At 39.7% G+C, this 22,182-nt stretch overlaps 1 protein-coding gene across 2 annotated transcripts in view; it reads left to right on the forward strand.

Annotated features, from left to right (window-relative positions):
• Positions 1 to 22,182, forward strand: part of LOC130918806 (zinc finger protein GLIS1) — a 283,378-nt gene that overhangs the window by 118,411 nt on the left and 142,785 nt on the right. The window lies entirely within an intron of this gene.

Here is a 22,182-nt window from a genome sequence, read left to right on the forward strand (position 1 = left end):
TGTGAAAACTGCCGACTGTGCTGCTACAGTTTTATAGATTATACACATTTATTTTTTTAATTGATGGCATGACCACCACAAACAAAGTTTTTGTACGTTTATGCTCATTTCATTCCATTGTATAGGGTGCTAGGCAGTGTAAATCATAAGGTGCCGGAATGCAAAGTACATATGACAGTGCAGGGATGACGAGACGGGCACAGGGCCTGGAACATACGCAGAAAATGGTGCTGAAAACAACACACAAATGCCCACTTACCATGCTGTGGGACTTACAAGCCTCAATTTCAGATAATATCCACGGTATAAATGTGATGACAGCAATTTACAATGATTTAGTTTATACTCTGCACAGCACGGGCAATTGCCCACATAACCACAGGTTGGGACTTACAGTAACATACAGTCTTTGCTAAAACATAAAAAAATAAAAATAAAAAAATCAGAGATTACAATAAATAACACAAACCCATTCTTTTGCAAATCTCATCCCCCCCGTCTTCTCTGGCCCCAAAGTTTCCACCGCCTCAAAAATTGTGCAGCCCAAACCTGAATTTCCCACAAGGGTACTGGCCTGTTGCTCCTGCTGGTGGTGGTCTGCTGGTGCTGTAGCTGGCCCCCACTCTGGGTGGCGCTGACCAGCTGCTGCCACTGTAACAGCCTCCTGCCCCTGCTTGGCTGGCTGTCCGTGAACCTAGCTAGCTGCTGCGGCGCTAGCCTCCTGCTGCACCAGTTAGCATAATTGCTGCAGCTCTATTCTATTCTATTCTATTCTATTCTATTCTATTCTATTCTATTCTATTCTATTCTATTCTATTCTATTCTATTCTATTCTATTCTATTCTATTCTATTCTATTCTATTTGAAAAAAGAGAGTAAATGCAATTGTCTTTTTTGCATGATGAAATACCGTTTGATCCTGGCTGCTTGCTCCCTAGAAGCTGCAATTTTATTAAAAAAAATTTATTTTCATGTCAGGGGCGTGATTTGTTGGTCCAGCTTCTCAGTGCATCAACAAATCTCTGACTTTTTCAAATGACAAATTTTTATAAACAACATTCAATTCTTGAGATTTGTTCTGTAAATGAATTTATGCATATTATTATTTCATTTCATACTGTAATGTCCGTAACTAAGCACGGTCCCTCTGAGAGACGCTGGGACTTGAGAGCTGTGAGGTAGTAGGAAGCGAGGGGGGACACGGACGAGAAGCAAAAGTTAGTGGTCGAATGTGGCGGCAGTCCGTTGTTATTTTGTTTATTGTTTTCTTATTGTTGCCACAATAAAGTGGAGAAAGCCATCAATGACCCCTCTCCTTCTTTCCCCCAATTCAGGGCTATTACAATACATTTTTTAAAAACGTTTTTATATTATCATTATTTTCTATATACGAGAGGTGCAGGATAGGCCCAAATAAGTCCCGGATCACAAGGAGGCCAAAACCAAGAGGGGCCGGGCAAAAACTGCAAAACCATGGCAGCGCAAACGAAACTTTTTACAGAACAAGCCATCACAAATGTATTACAAATGAACAGCACCTTTGCAGTTCGCGGTTCCATTCCGCCGTGGATGGAGGGCTTGGGGGGGGGGGGGGGGTGGTCTAATCAAAAGTATTATATCTACCAAACCATTGCAGCACAAACGAACATTTTTACAGCACAAACGTAGCACATACGAGTGGCACCATTGCAGTTCCATCCTGCCGTAGATGGGGGGTATACGTACGTGACCTCATCACTTCAAATCCAAAAATATAATAACTGCCCAACCATTGCAGTACAAATGACCTTTTTTACAGCACAAACTAGCACAAATGTAGCAGAAACGAACGGCACCGCGGTGCCATTCCGCCGTAGATGGGCGTTCTTCAAATTAAAAGCAGAATATCAATAAAACATAGCAGCACAAACAAACCTTTTTACAGCACAAATAAAGCACAAACTATTGACAACATTTTTGGCCGGTTTAGATCAAAATGTGGGGCTGGTTGGCCTCAGATAGACCCATAAAACAACTGTAAATATCTCAAAAACGATGGTAGCACAAACCAAACTTTTTACAGCACAAACTGGCACAAACGATTGACATAATTTTAATGTAAATTTGATAGGGGGCTAACTTCAAGGAGGTGTCTTGGAACGATCAGTTAAATTTTAATCGATTCATTGAGCAGCTCTTTTTCAGAGCGCCTCATTGTCAGCCACGAGTGCGCGCACTTCATAGAGAAATGGTTGGATTTTTCACGATTATTTGATATCGTGAAATCACGATTTAAATAGAAAATCTAGCTTCCGTTTGCAATCAGATACCATTACAATTCCCGTATTTTTTTTTGTGGAACATATTAAGCGAACATGTTGTTTTTGCGCACCAAGAGGTGAGCCGCTCCTCGAGTAGCACTACTTTGCGGTTGTGTGCTTTACAGGTAAAGCTCCAATTCCGCAAGTCAACACACTGATCAATGTCAAGCTGTCACTCGCCTACACCCCTTAGCAAATGGAAAAAGCCCTCCGACTGGAAGAATGATTTAGTCCAAATACACAATTAGTCCACAATTTGTGTAGGGCCAAGCCGTGTTTATTTTCACAAGCACTGTGTTTTGGGAGAAGGGATTGGGATCCCGAAAAGCCAACACATATGGTGAACATAACCAAACAATGCCTGCACTTGATCCTTTTAAATGGGGGCTTTACGCGTTTAGCCGTCCCACAAGTATTAAGTGAATTGGCCTCGTATCCAAGCCAAACATGAGAAATGTAGTAGTCTGGAGTTGCGAGCCACACAGGGATAGTTGCTAACGTTGCCGTCTTCACCCCGCGCCGCCGTCAGAAGTGGTGCTCCTCACGTTCGGGAAGACGTCCAGATATTAATGATTGACCGGTCTGCGGGATTACTACGACACCTGTTTCATCTTAAGGAGTCCATTTCTACAGGTTATTTTCAAAATAAAAGAAGTAGTGGGGCTAAAGTCACGTGACTTGACTTGAGTAACTCGGCAATTTTAAGGACTTGGCTTGGCTGCCATTGACGACGATGGAGTCCAGTGGTATGAAGAACTATCTGAACCTTTTGGAATTTCTCACATTTTTGCATAAAATCACCATCAAATGTGAGCTGATCTTTGTCAAAATCACACAGATGAAAAACAGTTTCTGCTTTAACTAAAACCACCTAAACATTTATAGGTTTTCATATTTTAATGAGGATAGTATGCAAACAATGGCGGAAGGGAGAAAAATAAGTAAATGAACCATCACATCTAATATTTTGTGCCCCCCCCCCCTTTTTGGCAGCAATAACTTCAACCAGACGCTTCAACTTCAACGCTTCCTGTAGCTGCAGGACTAATCTTGGCCCATTCGTCTCTACAAAACTGCTGTAGTTCAGTCAGATTCCTGCAATGTCTGGCATGAAACGCTGTCTTTAGGCAATGCCACAGCATCGCAATGGGGTTCAAGTCTGGACTTTGACTTGGCTGCTCCAGAACGTGTATTTTGTTCTTCGGAAACCATTCTGTAGTTGATTTACTTCTATGTTTTGGATCATTGTCTTGTTCCAGCATCCATCCTCTTTTTAGCTTCCACTGTCAGACAGACGGCCTCAGGTTTTCCTGCAAAACATCCTGATAAACTTGAATTTGTCTTTCCGTTAATGATTGCAAGTTGTCCAGGCCCTGAAGTAGCAAAACAGCCCCAAATCATGATGCTCCCTCCGCCATGCTTCACGGTGGGGATGAGGTGTTGATGTTGGTGAGCTGTTCCATTTTTTTACCACACGTGATGTTGTGTGGATATCATTTTGAAAAATGGAACCAACAGGTTGCTACCAAAATCTTCCATTAGAATAGTGTCTACGTTAGCTGCCATTGACAGTGCTAGACATCCAATTCATTTTGACTGGGTTGGACGTCTAGTGCCGTCAATGGCACTAAAACCAGAGAATTCACAGCCAGCCTTTCGTGGGCATTTACTGGTCACTTCCTGTTGATTTTAGGACATTTACATGTTACTTTCTGTTGATTTTGAGTCACTTCCTATTCATTTGGGAACATTCTTGGTGTTTCCGTAACCCAAAATCAACAGAAAGTGACCTGTAAATGGCCCAAATTCAACAGGAAGTGATCCGTAAATGTCCCAAAAGCAAATGAAAGTGACCGAAAATCAACAAGAAACGACGTGAAATGCCCCAAAATGAACTTGTTGCCTGGCATTGACTGCCATTGACGGCCATAGATGTCCAATCTGTTTGGAGTGGGAGGAATGACAGCGAAAGAACAATTCACTGTCACCCTCTCACTTTAATTGGATTGGACGTCTACTTTACCAGTGATAAACTTCAATTCATAGCAGAAGGATGAAAACAGCTGGGTTTTCTTTTTATGAGTTGTTTTGTAGAATGCTTTCCTGACCCATGTATCGATTATTGTTCTATTGCTATATCGTGAGATCATCGTTATCGTGAGCCTTGTATTGCAAATCGTATAGTATCGTGAGCTACCCAGAGGTTCCCACCCCAAAAATCAATTACAATCCATCTAAGCTTATTTCTACTCACGACCAGTTTTTCAATGCAATTCATTTCTTCTTTCTGTCCAATTAGTGTTTACATTTGTTTACCATCAAAACAATGTTATTTCTGTAGTAAAGCACTGTAGTAGCCTTGCCCCTTTTTAGGTGTGATGTATACAGGTAGTCCCCGGGTTACGACGTACCTGATTTACGTGATTTCGACTTTACGATGCCGAGTCTCATTCCCCATTTTGTCACCATTCGTTTTTTACACGAGTAAGAGCGCATATACACACGAAGAAGAACATATTTGTACACACGAAGAAGAGTGCACGACCACACAGGAGGAAGAGCGCACTTGCTCCCAGGAAGAAGTCGCGCAGCCGAGTAAAAGAGAGAGAGTGGGGAAAGAATACTACTACAAGACTGCGCGCTTGTTTGTTGCTTGTGACGCATCCACAGAGGCAACACATGTATATAACCCCTTTTGTACTGTTTATTGTGCGTTTTCAATTGTGGTCAAATACTTGGCGCGAGTTTATGTGATTGTTTTGGATAATGTGCAGACGCTAACTGATACATGCTAATCGTATGTGTGGATTGTTATTGCTGTATCAGCAGCTCGTAATAATCACAAATTTGAATTGCTGTTATTGAAGATTAAGCTGATTTAATGAGCAGCTGAATAAAGTCAGTAAACCACACGGATTTCTGACATTGTCATTTCAGAGCTTAGCTTGCTGTCGAGCTAGGAATTAGCTCCGTCTTGGCAATGACAGTACACTGACGAATAACACATGTTTTTGGTTAGTTATTTTGTATTTTATGAGGAATTTAGGGGAACTAAAAGGGTTCATTCCGACTTAAGCAGAAATTTGAGTTATGTCGCCAGCGTAGGAACGAAACTCGTTCGTAACCCGGGGACTACCTGTATATGGATTCTTTATTTCAATTTTGAGAAATTTGGGCTGCGTGGCTTATAGTCAGGTGCACGTTACAGTGCAGAAATTGACGAGCTTTTTCATTATATAAATAAATGTGTAAATAATACAATACAAATGAAAACTAAATGAATAAAATTAAAAATTAATAAGAACAAGACACAGTGGTTACGGGCCCATGTGACACTCTAAAGTAGATATTTTTCCCCTATAGTATTTAACTCATTGACCGCCATTCATATCAAGAGAGCCAATTATTTAAACCTTTTTATGGACAGTGGCTACTACAGAGTATGTGTTGTGGTAGTTGGTAAAAGAGAAATTAATATTTAAAACACTTATTGACGACAATACTGTAGACGTCCAATCCAATTCAACTGGGATTTCAACTACCAGTTAGAATGGATAAGACGTCTATTGACGTCAATGGCAGCCAAAAAGTAAAGTTATCTCAGGTCACAAAACAAAACAAATGAATAAAATTGTCAGAGAAAAATACACGTGGGCCAAACTTATTTTAATTGATGTTGTCATTCTTCTTCTCTTTTTCAATGTATTACCATTTGATTTAATTTAGTTTGTGAAGTTTTTATTTATATACATTTTGTTTAGAATTATCTGTATATTTTTCATTAAACATAGCTTTTTTAAATTCATATATATACAGTATATATGGTATATACAGTGCCCTCCATAATTATTGGAACCCCTGAAAAAGATGTGTTTTTTTAGCTTCTAATTAGGGATGTCAAACGATTAAAATTTTTAATGGAGTTAATTACAGCTTAAAAATTAATTAATCGTAATTAATCGCAATTCAAACCATCTATAAAATATGCCATATTTTTCTATAAATTATTGTTGGAATGGAAAGATAAGACAAAAGATGGATATATACATACGGTACATAAGTACTGTATTGCTTTATTATAACAATAAATCAACAAGATGACATTACCATTATTAACATTCTGTTAAAGCGATCCATGGATAGAAAGACTTGTAGTTCTTAAAAGATAAATGTTAGTACAAGTTATAGAAATCTTATATTAAAACCCCTCTTCATGTTTTCGTTTTAATAAAATTTGTAACATTTTCAATCAAAAAATAAACTAGTAGCCCACCATTGTTGATGTCAATAATTACTTACACAATGCTCATGGGTCTACACAGAAATGGTTCACCAGACACAAAAATCAAGCTCCTCCCATGGCCATCTGAGTCCCCAGACCTTGTTTTGTTGGCAAAAGGAGGTTGTACAAAGTATTAACACCAGGGGTGCTAATAATTGTGACACACATTATTTGATGTCAAATATTTTTTTCTTTATGTGGGATTTTTTCCCCACTGAATGAATGCACTTGTATTGAAGTTTGGATTTTTCTCTTTTTTCAATTAAGGTCCCATATTATTTGAATTTAAAAAAAAATTATTAGAAGCTAAAAAAACACATCTTAACCAGGGGTGCCAATAATTATGGAGGGCACTGTATATATATATATATCTCCCATATTTTTCGAAGAAACTTTACTTTTTTCCCCCAAAATGGATCGCTAAATTAATAAATTAATTTCTATTAAAATAAAATTTGATCAGCTTTTTATTTCCTATCAAAAAATACAGGCGGGCAACACTAACATTACAATTTTGGATTTCATGAGGGCCGCAAAATATTGTCCTGCGGGCTAAAATCGGCCCATTGGCCGTACGTTTGATAGCACTGTTCTGTATAAATGTACGTCTAGCGCCGTCAATGAGAGCCAATGAGTCAAATAATTTCTCTGTAACAGTTAAGCAAAAATCATAATTCATGCATGTAAGGGTTACTTACTAAACTAATTTCAACAAAAATGTTACATAGCGTAACATCAACATAATACAATCAAGTTCAATGGGAAATCTATCATTTGAAATGTGACGTCTGAAAGGCCCCCACTTGGCCATATTGAATTATGGATCCTCGAGCAAACGGATTTGAGTGCTGCCGCCTACCTTTTCGTGTTGGCCGCGGTCATAAAATGGTCAAAGACAGTCAAGAATGTGAGCAATTGTTATAGAGGAAATACATCAGACATTCGCAGGAGGAAAAGGACGACTAATCTCCTTTATTATCTTTCCAGCAGCAGATTCCATTGAACCCTTGTGAAGCGTAGGTCTCCACGTGTCCAAACATAACACTCCCCCCTTCCCTTTAAACATATAGTAACTGTACGGCTCTCTCGCTTGCTCTTTTCTTGGCAGATATAAATTGTTGGCTTGTGGCATGCTGTGTCTTGGCAGGAAAAGTCGTCATTATCGCAGGGCACAATTCATGTCCGACCCCCTCGCTACGCTGTCAGTGTTTTTAGACGGCTAATATTTTAAGAGATGCCATATGAAGCAAAAAAAATTACTGAGGCTCCTTCCATAAAGTTTGTGACTCGTGACATCGTTTTCACATGACAGATGAGAAAAATAGAGCATATTTCTCTCAAGATGTTGCAATCGACCGTACGTGACGTTAATGCTAAACGTGCCGTGCGGAGTTTTGCTAGCATTTACGAAGATTGTTGGATTTTAAAACAATTTTACTTGGGTTCTGACCAATATTGGCGATGCATGGACACTGTATTGAGATATATATGGCGGAAAACACTCAGGTGACTTGAAGTTCCGCTCTGAGACCCCTAATTTGACCAACTTTCAAAATTGTCTGATATTCATGTGAGGTATATCATTGGAAAGCTTAAAATCTCAATTTGGGGGGTTGGTCAAATTTTTAACAGGAGGGCATTGAAAAAAAAACCAAAAAAAAAAATTTAAACAGCGAAACCCTATTTGGAGGTGAGAGCATGAAAGAGCAGAATTAAAGACGCCATGACTTTAACGAGATATTATCGCGTACTTACAGTGGGGTAAATAAGTATTTAGTCAACCACCAACTGTGCAAGTTCTCCCACTTGAAAATATTAGAGGGGCCTGTAATTGTCAACATGGGTAAACCTCAACCATGAGAGACAGAATGTGCAAACCCCCCCAGAAAATAACATTGTTTGATTTTTAAAGAATTTATTTGCAAATCATGGTGGAAAATAAGTATTTGGTCAATACCAAAAGTTCATCTCAATACTTTGTTATGTACCCTTTGTTGGCAATAACAGAGCCCAAACGTTTTCTTTAATTCTTCACAAGCTTTTCAAACACAGTTGCTGGTATTTTGGCCCATTTCTCCATGCAGATCTCCTCTAGAGCAGTGATGTTTTGGGGCTGTCGTTGGGCAACACGGACTTTCAACTCCCTCCTCACCCCGTGGCGTCAAAATGGTAACAAAAATGGTGAGCAAAAATCCCAGAAGTGAATCTCTAGTGAATGACCTACAGAGAGCTGGGACCACAGTAACAAAGGCTACTATCAGTAACACAATGCACCGCCAGGGACTCAAATCCTGCACGGCCAGACGTGTCCCCCTGCTGAAGCCAGTACACGTCCAGGCCCGTCTGCGGTTTGCTAGAGAGCATTTGGATGATCCAGAAGAGGACTGGGAGAATGTGTTATGGTCAGATGAAACCAAACTTTTTGGTAGAAACACAGGTTCTCGTGTTTGGAAGAAAATGAATACTGAATTGCATCCGAAGAGCACCATACCCACTGTGAAGCATGGGGGTGGAAACATCATGCTTTGGGGCTGTTTTTCTGCAAAGGGACCAGGACGACTGATGGTGTTGGTGTTACACTTATATAGCGCTTTTCCACCTTTCTAGGCGCTCAAAGCGCTTTACACTATCTCACCATCCACCTACTGGTGACGCAGCACCAGGAGCAATGTGGGGTTCAGTGTCTTGCTCAAGGACACTTAGACGTGTTCATCAGGGCGGAGAATCGAACCCACAACCTCTGGGTTAGGGGACAATTACTCTACCACTGAGCCACGCCACCCCTGATCTGTGTAAAGGAAAGAATAAATGGGGCCATGTACAGTATCAAGAGATTTTGAGTGAAAATCTCCTTCCATCAGCAAGGGCATTGAAGATGAGAAGTGGCTGGGTCTTTCAGCATGACAATGATCCCAAACACACAGCCGGGCCAACAAAAGAGTGGCTTCGTAAGAAGCATTTCAAGGTCCTGGAGTGGCCTAGCCAGTCTCCAGATCTCAACCGCACAGAAAATTTGTGGAAGGAGTTGAAAGTCCGTGTTGCCCAACGACAGCCCCAAAACATCACTGACTGCTCTAGAGGAGATCTGCATGGAGGAATGGGCCAAAATACCAGCAACAGTGTGTGAAAAGCTTGTGAAGAGTTACAGAAAACGTTTGGCCTCCGTTATTGCCAACAAAGGGTACATAACAAAGTACTGAGATGAACGTTTGGTATTGACCAAATACTTATTTTCCACCATGATTTGCAAATAAATTCTTTAAAAATCAAACAATGTGATTTTCTGGGTTTTTTTTCCACATTCTGTCTCTCATGGTTGAGGTTCACCCATGTTGACAATTACAGGCCTCTCTAATATTTTCAAGTGGGAGAACTTGCACAATTAGTGGTTGACTAAATACTTATTTGCCCCACTCTAAATAAGTACGATTTTTTTTTTTTTTTAATTAAATGAATCCAGCGTCCGTTTTTTGGAGGGAAAAAAATAAAAATAAAAAATAATAATTAATTAATTAAATGGTAATGAATACATTTAAAATCTTTTTTCAAAAAACGACTTGAAAAATCATAATAAAAATGTTGAATAATGCTAAATATATTTTTAAAAAAAAATTTTTTTATTTAATGAATTGAAAAAAATGGGGGAAAAACTAAAATGCATTAGTTATACTCAAAAAAGCATAATAAAAGTTTTAAATAATTCTAAATGAATTAAAAATAATATGAAAATAAATAAAAATTGGAAAAAATTATTTGTGAAATAATGATAAAAATAAGGCTATAAATTCAAATAAGTTTCTGACCTCAAATATATATCAATGGCAGCCCACTCTTGGGCTCTCATTGACGGCAATATATGTCCAATCCAATCGAAACGATTGAATGAGTAAACAACTCACAAAGTTATAATGTACATTTACCCTTTTTTCTTCCCAATTTTATATTAAATTCCCCATAAAAAGTCAAGCATGATACAGAAATATATATATAATTTTTTTTATTAGAAGCAAATTTTCATTCGGTACTAAACTCACTCGAAATTTCATTAACATACTGTATGTGAAATTGTACATCCAACTAAATACACTTTAATACTTCCAGAGAGATTTTTTTTTCCCACCGTAAAAATAATAAACATCCTCGGGTTAAAGGCTTTGTTATCCGCACAACTTTCATTTTTAAATTCACCAAAAATCTTCCCAAAAAAATCTGCGGGATATCTTCAAATGAAAACTTTTTTTTCTTGATCTCCTCTAAAAGCGCTTTCAACTGAAAATCACTCTGGGTCTCCAATTAAAGATGGCCGTGGGCTTTGTGCGGTGCAAGGAGGGACACGCTGGCGAGAAGGAAACAACTTAATCTCCCCGCAATATCCTGTTGTGTTTCATGCCTAATTCGCTTGTTGTTTTTACGTTATTGCATTTTTCCACCCCCCCCCCCCCCCCCCTTATGTCTGCATAAATATTAAAAAAGAGATCCAGCAAGAGTAGCCCTGACATTGTCCCAGACTTTGATATTGTTCTCTCTAAAGCTGACCCTCGGAGCAAAAAGTGAAACGGACACACAAGTTCACATGGATTTTATTTACGACGCTTGTACTTTATTTGCCTCGTAGCCACGATTTGTTCGAACGAAACAATGCGCCGAGAGTATTATTAGGGAACGTTGCGGTATGTGCTGATGGATTAGTTCGGCGGTTTTCGGGGCTTGGAAAGAAGATCTGTGAAGCAGCTGTTTTTACAATTACTTCAGCTGAGTGTTTTCTAAAATAAAGGTACGGGATGACAGACGATGGGACGCAATGATAATATTTTACTCGGACAGTTTGGCTTCGGGTTGAGTTTGAACGCCTCCTTTTTTTTTTTATCTCGGCTCCCGAAATAATAGCGGTTTCCCCGAATGTAATCCAGTAAGTCGTTGCTCGTAATCATGATGTTTTACGGCCGAGTAACATGCTTGTTAAGTGACCGATGTTAATCAACAAATCACTCAAATCCCAAACATTTAATGACATGTTGTTTAGAGGAATGCTGTGAACTTCATTTTCCGCGGTTGGAGTTGGAGTGATGTGTTATGTAATAGAGTGTCGCCTCCCCTGTAATTTTGCGGCTCATTGAGAGAAGCATTCACACCAGATATCCCAGGAATTTTGCTTCTAAATTAACAGGAATCTTTTGGTTAAACGCTACGTCAATCCAAGGGTTCGCTTGCTGTTTTCTTCCTTCTAGGTCCATATTCACATGTTATTTACAATAGAAATAACACACAATGGTTGTCAGTTTCTTGACAGTATGACAGTGAGAATAGGCGTCAAGGAATGCTACAGTGGTATGAAAAAGTATCTGAACATTTTCGGATTTCTTACATTTTTTGCATAAAATCACCATCAAATGTGATCTAATCTTTGTCAAAATCATACAGATGTAAAAACAGTGTCTGCTTTAACAAAACCACCCAAACATTTATAAGTTTTCATATTTTAATGAGGATAACATGCAAACAATGACAGAAGGGGGAAAAATAAGTAAGTGAACCCTCTACCTAAGGAGACTTAAAGAGCTATTGAAACCAATTTTTACCCAACAATTTAAGTCATGTTTGTGCCCAATCACTGGTGAGTGGTTTAAAGCTTCCCTGCCCACTATAAAACACACACCTGGTAAGACTTGTCTTGATGAGAAGCATTGTCTGATGTGCATCACGGCTCGGTCAAAAGAGCTGTCTGAAGACCTGCGATCAAGGATTGTTGATTTGTATAAAGCTGGGAAAGGATACAAAACCATCTTTAAAAGTCTGGATGTTCGTCAATCGACAGTCAGAGAAGTTGTCTACAAATGGAGCGAGTTTGGCACTGTTGCCTCGCTCCCAAGGAGTGGCCGTCCACCAAAGATGACGCCAAGAGTTCAACGCAGAATACTCAGAGAGGTAAAAAAAGAACCCTAGATTGTCTGCTAAAGACTTACAGAAATCACTGGCACAGGCCAATATCTCTGTTTACACATCAACTATATGTAAAACTATGGCCAAGAATGGTTTTCTTCGGAGGACTCCACGGAGGAAGCCACTGCTGTCTAAAAAAACAGTGTTGCTCGTTTAATGTCTGCAAAAAGCCACTTGGACACTCCACACAGGTTTTGGCAAATATTTTGTGGACTGATGAAACCACAGTTGAATTGTTTGGGAGTAACAGACAACGTCATGTGTGGAGGAAAAATGGAACAGCTCACCAACATCAACACCTCATCCCCACCGTGAAGCATGGTGGAGGGAGAATCATGATTTGGGGCTGTTTTGCTACATTAGGGCCTGGACAACTTGCAATCATTAATGGAAGAATCAATTCAAAAGTTTGGCGGGAAAACCTGAGGCTGTCTGTCAGACAGTTGAATCTAAAAAGAGGATGGATGCTGCAACAAGACAATGATCCACAACACAGAAGTAAATCAACTTCAGAATGGTTTCAGAAGAACAGAATACACGTTCTGGAGTGGCCAAGTCAAAGTCCAGACTTAAACCCCATTGGGATGCTGTGTTATGACCTAAAGACAGCGATTCGTGCCAGACATCCCAGGAATCTGACTGAACTACAGCAGTTTTGTAGAGAAGAATGGGCCAAAATCATTCCCGATTGATGTGCAAGACAGAGCTGCAGCTACAGGAAGCGTCTGGTTGAGGTTATTGCTGCCAAAGAGGGGCCACAAAATATTAAATGTAATGGTTCACTTACTTATTTTTCCCCCTTCTGTCATTGTTTGCATACTATCGTCATTAAAATATGAAAACCTATAAATGTTCGTGTGGTTTTAGTTAAAGCAGACACTGTTATTTTCATCTGTGTGATTTTGACAAAGATCAGATCACTTTTGATGGTGATTTTATGCAGAAATGTGAAAAATTCTAAAAGGTTCAGATACTTTTCCTACCACTGTACATGTGTTTATGCTGGTCTTTCAGTGAGGGGAAGCTCATAGTGTGTCCGCCTATGAGTGCTTTGTGACAGTGGAGGGGCTCAGCAGCACCCTCTGCTCGGTAGAGAAAGAAACTAGAGTGCCAGAAGGCAGGTCTACAAACACAAGCAACTACAATAGATAAAATAAAAAGCAGGAATAAGATCAATTTTTCGCTCGTAATTTTTAACAAACCAAGTGTCGCTAGGATGATTATAAACATCTCCGGTTCAACTCAGAAATGAAAATTGAAAAATGCCTTCCGCGGATGTTAATACGACAAGATTACTGATTCGCTCATTTCGCTGTACTGTTGTTTTGGCAGCCTTTTTAATTTTCGTCTTAGTCTTTTGGACAAAAATAATACTTATTAGTTTTAATCATATTTTATCCATCCATCCAAGTATCCATCCATCATTTGCCGCTTATTCCGGGGTCGGGTCGGGGGGGGGGGGGGGGCAGCTTTAGCAGGAAAGCCCAGACTTCCCTTTCCCCAGCCACTTCAACCAGCACCTCTGGCAGGATCCCAAGGCATTCCCAGGCCAGCCGAGAGACATAGTCTCTCCAGCGTGTCCTGGGTCATCCCCGGGGCCTCCCGCCGGTGGGACATGCCCGGAACACCTCTCCAGGAGGCATCCGAACCATGTACTTTAACTAGCTCCTCTCAACGCAGAGGAGTAAGCTCGACACTGAGTCCCTCCTGGATTACCGAGCTTCTCAGGGAGAGCCCGGACAACCTGCGGGGGAAACTCATTTCGGGAAACTCTTTTTTTTATGCGGGATCTTGTTCTTTCGATCCCGACCCACAGCTCGTGACCATAGGTGAGGGTAGGAACGTACATCAACTGGTAAATCGAGAGCTTTGCCTTTCGGCTCAGCTCCTTCTACACCACTACGGACTGGTGCAGAGTCCGCATCACTGCAGACGCTGCACCGAGGTAAGAGTGTATTTATAGCTCAGTGGCTGCATTTGACGTCATCAGACGTCCAATCCAGTTTGAACTGGCAGGAGTAGCAGTAAATGATCATGTTTCAGTGCAACTGAAAGTTTCTGAGGTGAGAGTTTATTCATATGTAGCTCAATGGCTGCCATTGATGTCGATAGACGTCCAATCCATTTTGAACTGGTAAGACTAGCAGTAAATGACCTTATTTCCGTGCAAGTGAAAGTTTCTGAGGTGAGAATTTATTCGTAGCTTAATGGCTGCCATTGACATTGATAGACGTCCAAATTCATTTTGAACTTGCAAGACTAGCAGTAAATAATCTTATTTCACTGGAAGTCAAAGTTTCTGCGGTGAGAGTTTTATTCATAGTTCAATGGGTGCCATTGATATAGTTGTCCAATCACATTTTAGCTAGCAGTGAATGATAACGTTTCAGTAGAAGTGAAAGTTTGTGAAGTACAAGTTTTCTAATTTGAGTAGCTCATTGGCAGTGATAAACGTCCAATACATTTTGAACTGGCAGGGCTGGCAGTGAATGATCATGTTTCTGTGGAAGTGACAGTTTCTGAGGTGAGAGTGTACTCATAGCTCAATGGCTGCGATAGCCAGCGATGGACGTCTAATGGATTTTGAACTGGCAGGAATGTCAGTGAATTATCATGTTTCAGTGAAAGTTTCTGAGGTGAGAGTTTATTCATAGCTTATCCTGGCAGTTTGACTTTTTTTGACATTATAAATATTCAGATTTAATATTTTACTCAACAAATATTTAATATTATGAAGCTATGAGAAAACCCACATGTTTTTCAGTTTGGATTTTTTTTTTTTTAAATCATGTTTAAATGATGGCCAAATTAATGCATAAACTGTTGCATTTAGGTGAAGATTTAAAGAAAACTACAAACTAAAAATGTCAAAAAGATTTTGAGGGTCAGTTGAAAAACAGTTTAATCCCCAAACAGCACTAAAACACAGTTTGTGTGCATGTGTGAACCCCTTATAAAACTCTCATCCCCCAAGTGATGTTCAAAAGTTTGCTTCCCATAAAACATAAAAACAATTTGGAACAAACTGTACAAATGTGTGTTGAATTGTAATTTTGTATTTGCTCTTCCATGACGTGTTCCTGAGAATGGGCTGAAAACCAAAATTCCCATGTATGAAAAGTCCTTGAAGTGTAAGCACCACGTCAATGTCTGTACAATTGGCACGCATAACGAAAAACACCTAATCAAGCCCGTATACTCGCGGAGGTGGACTTCAAATACTTGATGGTCACACAGCGCCCCCTTTTAAACAACGCCAGATTTTAGCCTGACGCGGTTGACTTAATGAGTTCAACAGGTAGCTGGATAGTTCTAATTTTTTAACTGCGCAAACAAACACATCATCTTCCTCTCCTTTTGCCGATCCGCTCATGTGTGACATGAGTGTGATGAAACCACTGTTGCGCGCAACTGATGTTTTGGCAAACAAAACGATCAGCGCTGGACTTGTTTTTCCTGGTGGAGAGGAGCGAGGCCAGCTTCATGTCAGGGCGAAAAAGTTTCTCAGTCAATCTTTTGCAGTCATGTCATCCAACACTATGCATCCTTCCAAAACCACCCTCAACCCCAACGGGGCCCCTGCTACGGCACCCCCGCAACACTTGCTGCATCTGCACTGCTACAAGGTGCACACACGGCTATATTTAGGGGAGTTTACAGTATTAGAACCGACAACCCATAGATGACAATGTTCCTCAAATTGGTGCTATGAAATAGAACATGCATTATGATTATATTAGAGCTGAAACGAATACTCGAGCAACTCAAGTAACTCGAGTTCAAAAACTGATCCGAGTAATTTTATTCACCTCGAGGAATCGTTGAATTTTGCCAGCTCTAAGCATCACGTTTTGCCTGGACTACTTTTAATGCGGGACAACGCGCTGACGTCACGTGTGTAAAGGAAGAAGCAATAAAACAAAAACCCCAAAAAATTACCACAGCCGCTGCAAACTACGACGACATTGCTAAAAACTACGCCCGCATGATGCTAGTAGCAGGTAGTGTCCGATGCGTCTCATAGATATCGCATGCATTTAGGACTAGATGCAAAATGACAGACTCAGCCGCTAGGGCTGGGTGATAGGGCCTTAAGTACGTATCACGATAAATTGAGCAGATTTACCTCGATAACGATAAATGACGATAAATTTGCCCTAGCGGACTGTTAAATAATTTGAAAATTAGAATCAATGCATGGAATACAAATTAACCGTTTCTTGTTAAATTTATTTACCAGCTTTCAATTTAACAATTGCACATGCAGTCTAAACATTAAGTATTAAAAAAAATTCTAGTGTGAACATTTATAACAGCTTGTATGACTTGAAAAATGTACAACATTATAAAAATCAATGTGACGACTGTGCAAACATGTCATTCTAACACAAATGACTTGCAGCTTTAACAGTACACTTCAGACAACTTATTGGTAATGGCTGCTGTGATATAATTATTCAACACAAGTGTTTACGTCAAGGTTTCAGGTTTTTTTGTCCAGAACATTTTTTAATACATGCACCCCCCACACAGACACAACCAGATTAAAGCTGTATTGCTCTGATGCCAATGAAACATTCAAGATTTTATGATGGCAGAATAAAAAAAACACATACAGAAAAATAGCTGTGGCCATTAAACTGTCATATTATATATAGGCTTCACTGTTGGATTATACTTTATGCTGAGTGCTTTACCATCATGAAAGCTTTCAGAGAAATCACACAGAGATACCAAATAACGCGACATAATGATTGCTACATGAAGTCCATGCCCAGTCCACTCATTATTTTTAGCCGTTTCGACAAGGTTAGAACCGCTATCCGACTCCATCACGTTCATTTGTACCATTAGCTGCTAGCGTTAGCCTGTGGCTTGGCTACCAGAAGAAAGCACTGAAAGCATCCTCTCCTAAAATCGTGAGAACCAGGGAGGACAGCAGGTGAAAGCCCGTCTGGAACCTGCCAAGAGTTTACTTAATGTCGGGTGAAAGTTTGGCGAAGCTAAATTAAGCCCGACTCCATTCCGTTTACATGTAGCGTTAGCCTACCGGGCTTCTGTTTGTTTGGCGTCCTGAAAACCACGTGACTCCATACTAGTGTTGCACCGATACCATTTTTTGGGCCCGATACCGATACAGATACCTGGCTGTGCAGTATTGGCCGATACTGATACCATTCCGATACCACTCTGTTTGCAAAAAAAAAAATATATATATATATATTTATTGTGTGTGTGTGTGTGTGTGTGTGTGTGTGTGTGTGTGTGTGTGTGTGTGTGTGTGTGTGTGTGTGTGTGTGTGTGTGTGTGTGTGTGCGTATAACGGACGCAACTATACAGTTAAGTCACGGTTCTGTACGATTTTTGATACAATTCAATACATTTAATGCTCTGAAACAGAAAATACAACTGTTATTATTATTATTGGGGTTTTTTTTTTTTTTTTTTTTTTTTGCTAACAAGCAAAAATAACAGTGCCATCATATAAACAAGCATTTTAGTGCATAATATTTATGTGCTTACTTCTTACTGATCTGAAGAAAAATTTTGTATATAAGTGCTGAGAACAATTTTTACTGTTTGTAAAGTGGGTCACACTGTTGATTGCTGCAGCTCTCTTAGCAGCTATATTTAAACATCCTATTTGTGGTCCGAGTCCATCCGTAACATGTACTGAATTAACAGTATTTGCAGCATTATCTATAGTCACTGGTATGGGTTGGTTTGGCCTGCTTAACTTCCATTCAGTCATGGCGGTTTCTATTTAATCAATGTAGTCTATGGACTACGCGTCGCTCTGGGCTCACGCAGCTAATGGCATGGGATCTAATGTAGTACATCTAGGTTGCTATTTGATGATATCTAGTGTGTGCGCGCGAGAGTAGGCATGGGATCTAACATAGGACATCTAGATTGCTATTTGATGATATCTAGTGTGCGCGCTGCGCCGCTTGAGTGTTTTCTGGCAATAGAAGTCACTTCTGCTCATTACTGCACAACACCAGCATATTACAATCGACTTTCACAAACAGGACGAGTTTGAAGTACGGTGCTCTTAATTTGCCACTCATTGTTCATCATGAAACCATGAGTTTGCGGAGTCTCCCACAATCTTAACTTTTCTGATCCCATCGGCGGTCCAACAGCAAGCGTTAGCTTACGCATGCTAATGGTTTGTAAATACCATGTTAAATGCGCAGCGTAACATCGCGGAAATGTGTTGTAGTGAACATCCATAATATTGATGATGAAGGTGTAAGTTTCGTGTGGTAATTTCGAGACTAAGACACACGGAGGTTATCATTTGGGAAGTTAACTCGCGTGGGGAGGACAGTATATATGCGTTCAAATGATGCCAGATGGTATCGGCGCCCTAAATGTTGGTACTCGTCGATACTGATACCACCAATTCGGGCCGGATCGGCGTCCCCTGCCGATACTGGTATCGGTATCGGTGCAACTTTACGCCATACGTAAGCACACTGTCTGCTTTCTTACAGAGGAATTAACATGGCCGAACAACACAGAGTCAAAGCGGGATAAAAAGACTATATTTTCTTGTTTTATTAAATTACCGAATTTACTGACATGGTCAAAATTATGTCGGTCATCATGAAGAATTTCGGTAACGGTAAATTTTCGGTTTACCGCCCGCAGCATTAGTAAACAGCCGCCATCTGATTTTGGTAATGATTAGAGATTCGATCGATCGGTTGATATTTCAGATCGGATCTCTAATCATTACAAAAATCATGGTCTGGGGTTACATCCGGTATGGGGTGTGCGAGAGATCTGCAGGGTGGAGAGCAACATAAATAGTCTGAAATATCAACAAATCATAACTACCTGCCGATCGATCGGGTCCGATCACGTCATTTTCAAAGTATTGGAATCGGCAAAAAAAATATCGGCCATGCCTTTTCAAATTTTTTTTAATTTTTTTTATTTTTTTTTTTATTAAATCGTTTTCTAATTGTATTTAACGTTACAGACATAATATGTTACACTTATCCAGAGCCTTTAGTTTAGGCTTAAGGTAGGGTTATCAAATGTATCCCAACAACGACGGTATTTAATTTTTTGAAAAATGTATCACGTTAAAATATTTAACGCAATTTATGTATGCACTGCACGACCCACTCACGCGTTGTCGCGCTCCATCTGTAATGGCGCCGTTTTGCCTATATAAAGAGCTAAAAGGCATCGTATGATGAGTATAGTGAATTTTGGCAACCTTTGGTATCTTATTTTAATTGGCTAAAGCCTTACAATCCCTCTCTCTACAATTATAAATATCATGGAAAGAAATGTGGGGAAGCAAGGTAGCAATTGATCTTATTCTTCACACCATAAGTTATAATTAATCGCAGAGAAGATATATGAATTGGTAGCACTACGCACAGTCGTGGTTTCACTTGTCATGGTTCCACTTCCCATCATGCTTTGGGCATGGCCTCCAGTATCATTTACTGCAAGCTCAACAAATACACTAGATGGCAATATTTAGTCACAATATCCAAAGTCACAAGTCTTTCTATCCGAGGATCCCTCTCACAGAAATAATGTTAATAATGTAAATGCCATCTTGAGGATTTATTGTCATAATAAACAAATACAGTACTTATGTACTGTATGTTGAATGTATACTTTATATTCGTCCGAGTTTTATTCATTTTTTTCTTAATGCATTGCCAAAATGTATATGATCGGGAAAAATTATCGGGACTGATTGGAATTGAAACGGGAGCAAAAAAAAGCAATCGGATCGGGAAATATCGGGATCGGCAGATACTCCAACTAAAACGATCGAATTTATTGCTACGTTTTCCACATCAAATGTTAACAAGTAGTAAATTCCAACATCTAAACAATTTGTATTAATTGATTAATAATATTTACAAAGTAAATACTTAATAGCACAAAAATGCCTTTAAGAGGGGTTGAGGCGCAGGCGCAGAATTGGAAAAAACTGCATCGATTGCACACATTTGGAGGCTAAATCACTTATATGATTATCGGATTGCATTATTGGTTGCATTTTCTAAAAATCTGGATTATCGGTGTGATGTCATAATTGCCATTATCGGCCGATAATTATGGGTAACCGATATTATCGGGCATCTTTAATATATTCCTTTAGACGTCATGTTAAATTATACAAATGATAAATTATGAATTAGGATGTTGTTGTTTTTTTTAATCTTTCATTTTTTAAAAAAAATGCAAGGCGATTTTTTTATGATATCGTGAGTTTACAGTTGTGGTCAAAAGTTTACATACACTTGTGAAGAACATAATGTCATGGCTCTCTTGAGATTCCAGTTATTTCTACAACTCTGATTTTTCTCCGATAGAGTGATTGGAACAGATACTTCTTTGTCACAAAAAACATTCATAAAGTTTGGTTCTTTTATGACTTTATTATGGGTTAACAGAAAAAGTGATCAAATCTGCTGGGTCAAAAATATACATACATGGATCTGAAAAAGCGAATCATTGACTTGAACAAGTCAGTTGGAGCCATTTCAAAGTAGCTGCAGGTCCCAAGAGCAAAAGTGCAAACAATTGTTTGTAAGTATAAAGTGCATGGCACTGTTTTGTCACTGCCACAATCAGGGAGAAAACGCAAGCTATCACCTGCTGCTGAGAGAAAATTGGTCAGGAGGGTGAAGATTCAACCGAGAATCACCAAAAAGCAGAAGCTGCTGGAACACAGGTGTCAGTGTCCACAGTCTAGCGTGTTTTGCATCTCCATGGACTGAGAGGCTGCCGTGCAAGAAGGAAGCCCTTGTTCCAAAAGCGGCACCTTAAGGCTTGACTGAAGTTTGCTGCTGATCACATGGACAAAGATAAGACCTTCTGGAGGAAAGTTCTGTGGTCAGACGAAACAAAAATCGAGCTGTTTGGTCACAATGCCCAGCAATATGTTGGAGGAGAAAAGGTTAGGCCTTTAACCCCAAGTACACCATGCCTACCGTCAAGCACGGTGGTGGTAGTATTATGCTGTGGGGCTGTTTTGCTGCCAATGGAACTGGTGCTTTACAGAGAGTAAATGGGATAATGATGAAGGAGGATTACCTTCAAATTCTTCAAGATAACCTAACGTCATCAGCCCAAAGATTGGGCCTTGGGCGCAGTTGGGTGTTCCAACAGGACAGTGACCCCAAACGCACATCAAAAGTTGTAATGGAATGGCTAACTCAGGCTAGAATTAAGGTTTTCGAATGGCCTTCCCAAAGTCCTGACTTAAACTTGTGGACAATGCTGAAGAAACAAGTCCATGTCAGAAAGCCATCAAATTTAACTGAACTGCACCAATTCTGTCAAGAGGCGTGGTCAAAGATTCAACCAGAAGCTTGTGGATGGCTACCAAAAGCGCCTAAATGAAGTGAAAATGGCCAAGGGACATGTTACCAAATATTAGCGCTGCTGTATGTATATTTTTGACCCAGCAGATTTGATCACTTTTTTCTGTTCACCCATAATAAAGTCATAAAAGAACCAAACTTCATGAATGTTTTTTGTGACAAAGAAGTATCTGTTCCTATCACTCTATCAGAGAAAAATCAGAGTTGTAGAAATATCTGGAAACTCCAGACAGCCATGACATTATGTTCTTCACAAGTGTATGTAAACTTTTGACCACGACTGTAAGTGTAT

The sequence above is a fragment of the Corythoichthys intestinalis genome, chromosome 7 (genome assembly GCF_030265065.1).
Source record: "Corythoichthys intestinalis isolate RoL2023-P3 chromosome 7, ASM3026506v1, whole genome shotgun sequence".
NCBI classification, from domain to species: domain Eukaryota; kingdom Metazoa; phylum Chordata; class Actinopteri; order Syngnathiformes; family Syngnathidae; genus Corythoichthys; species Corythoichthys intestinalis.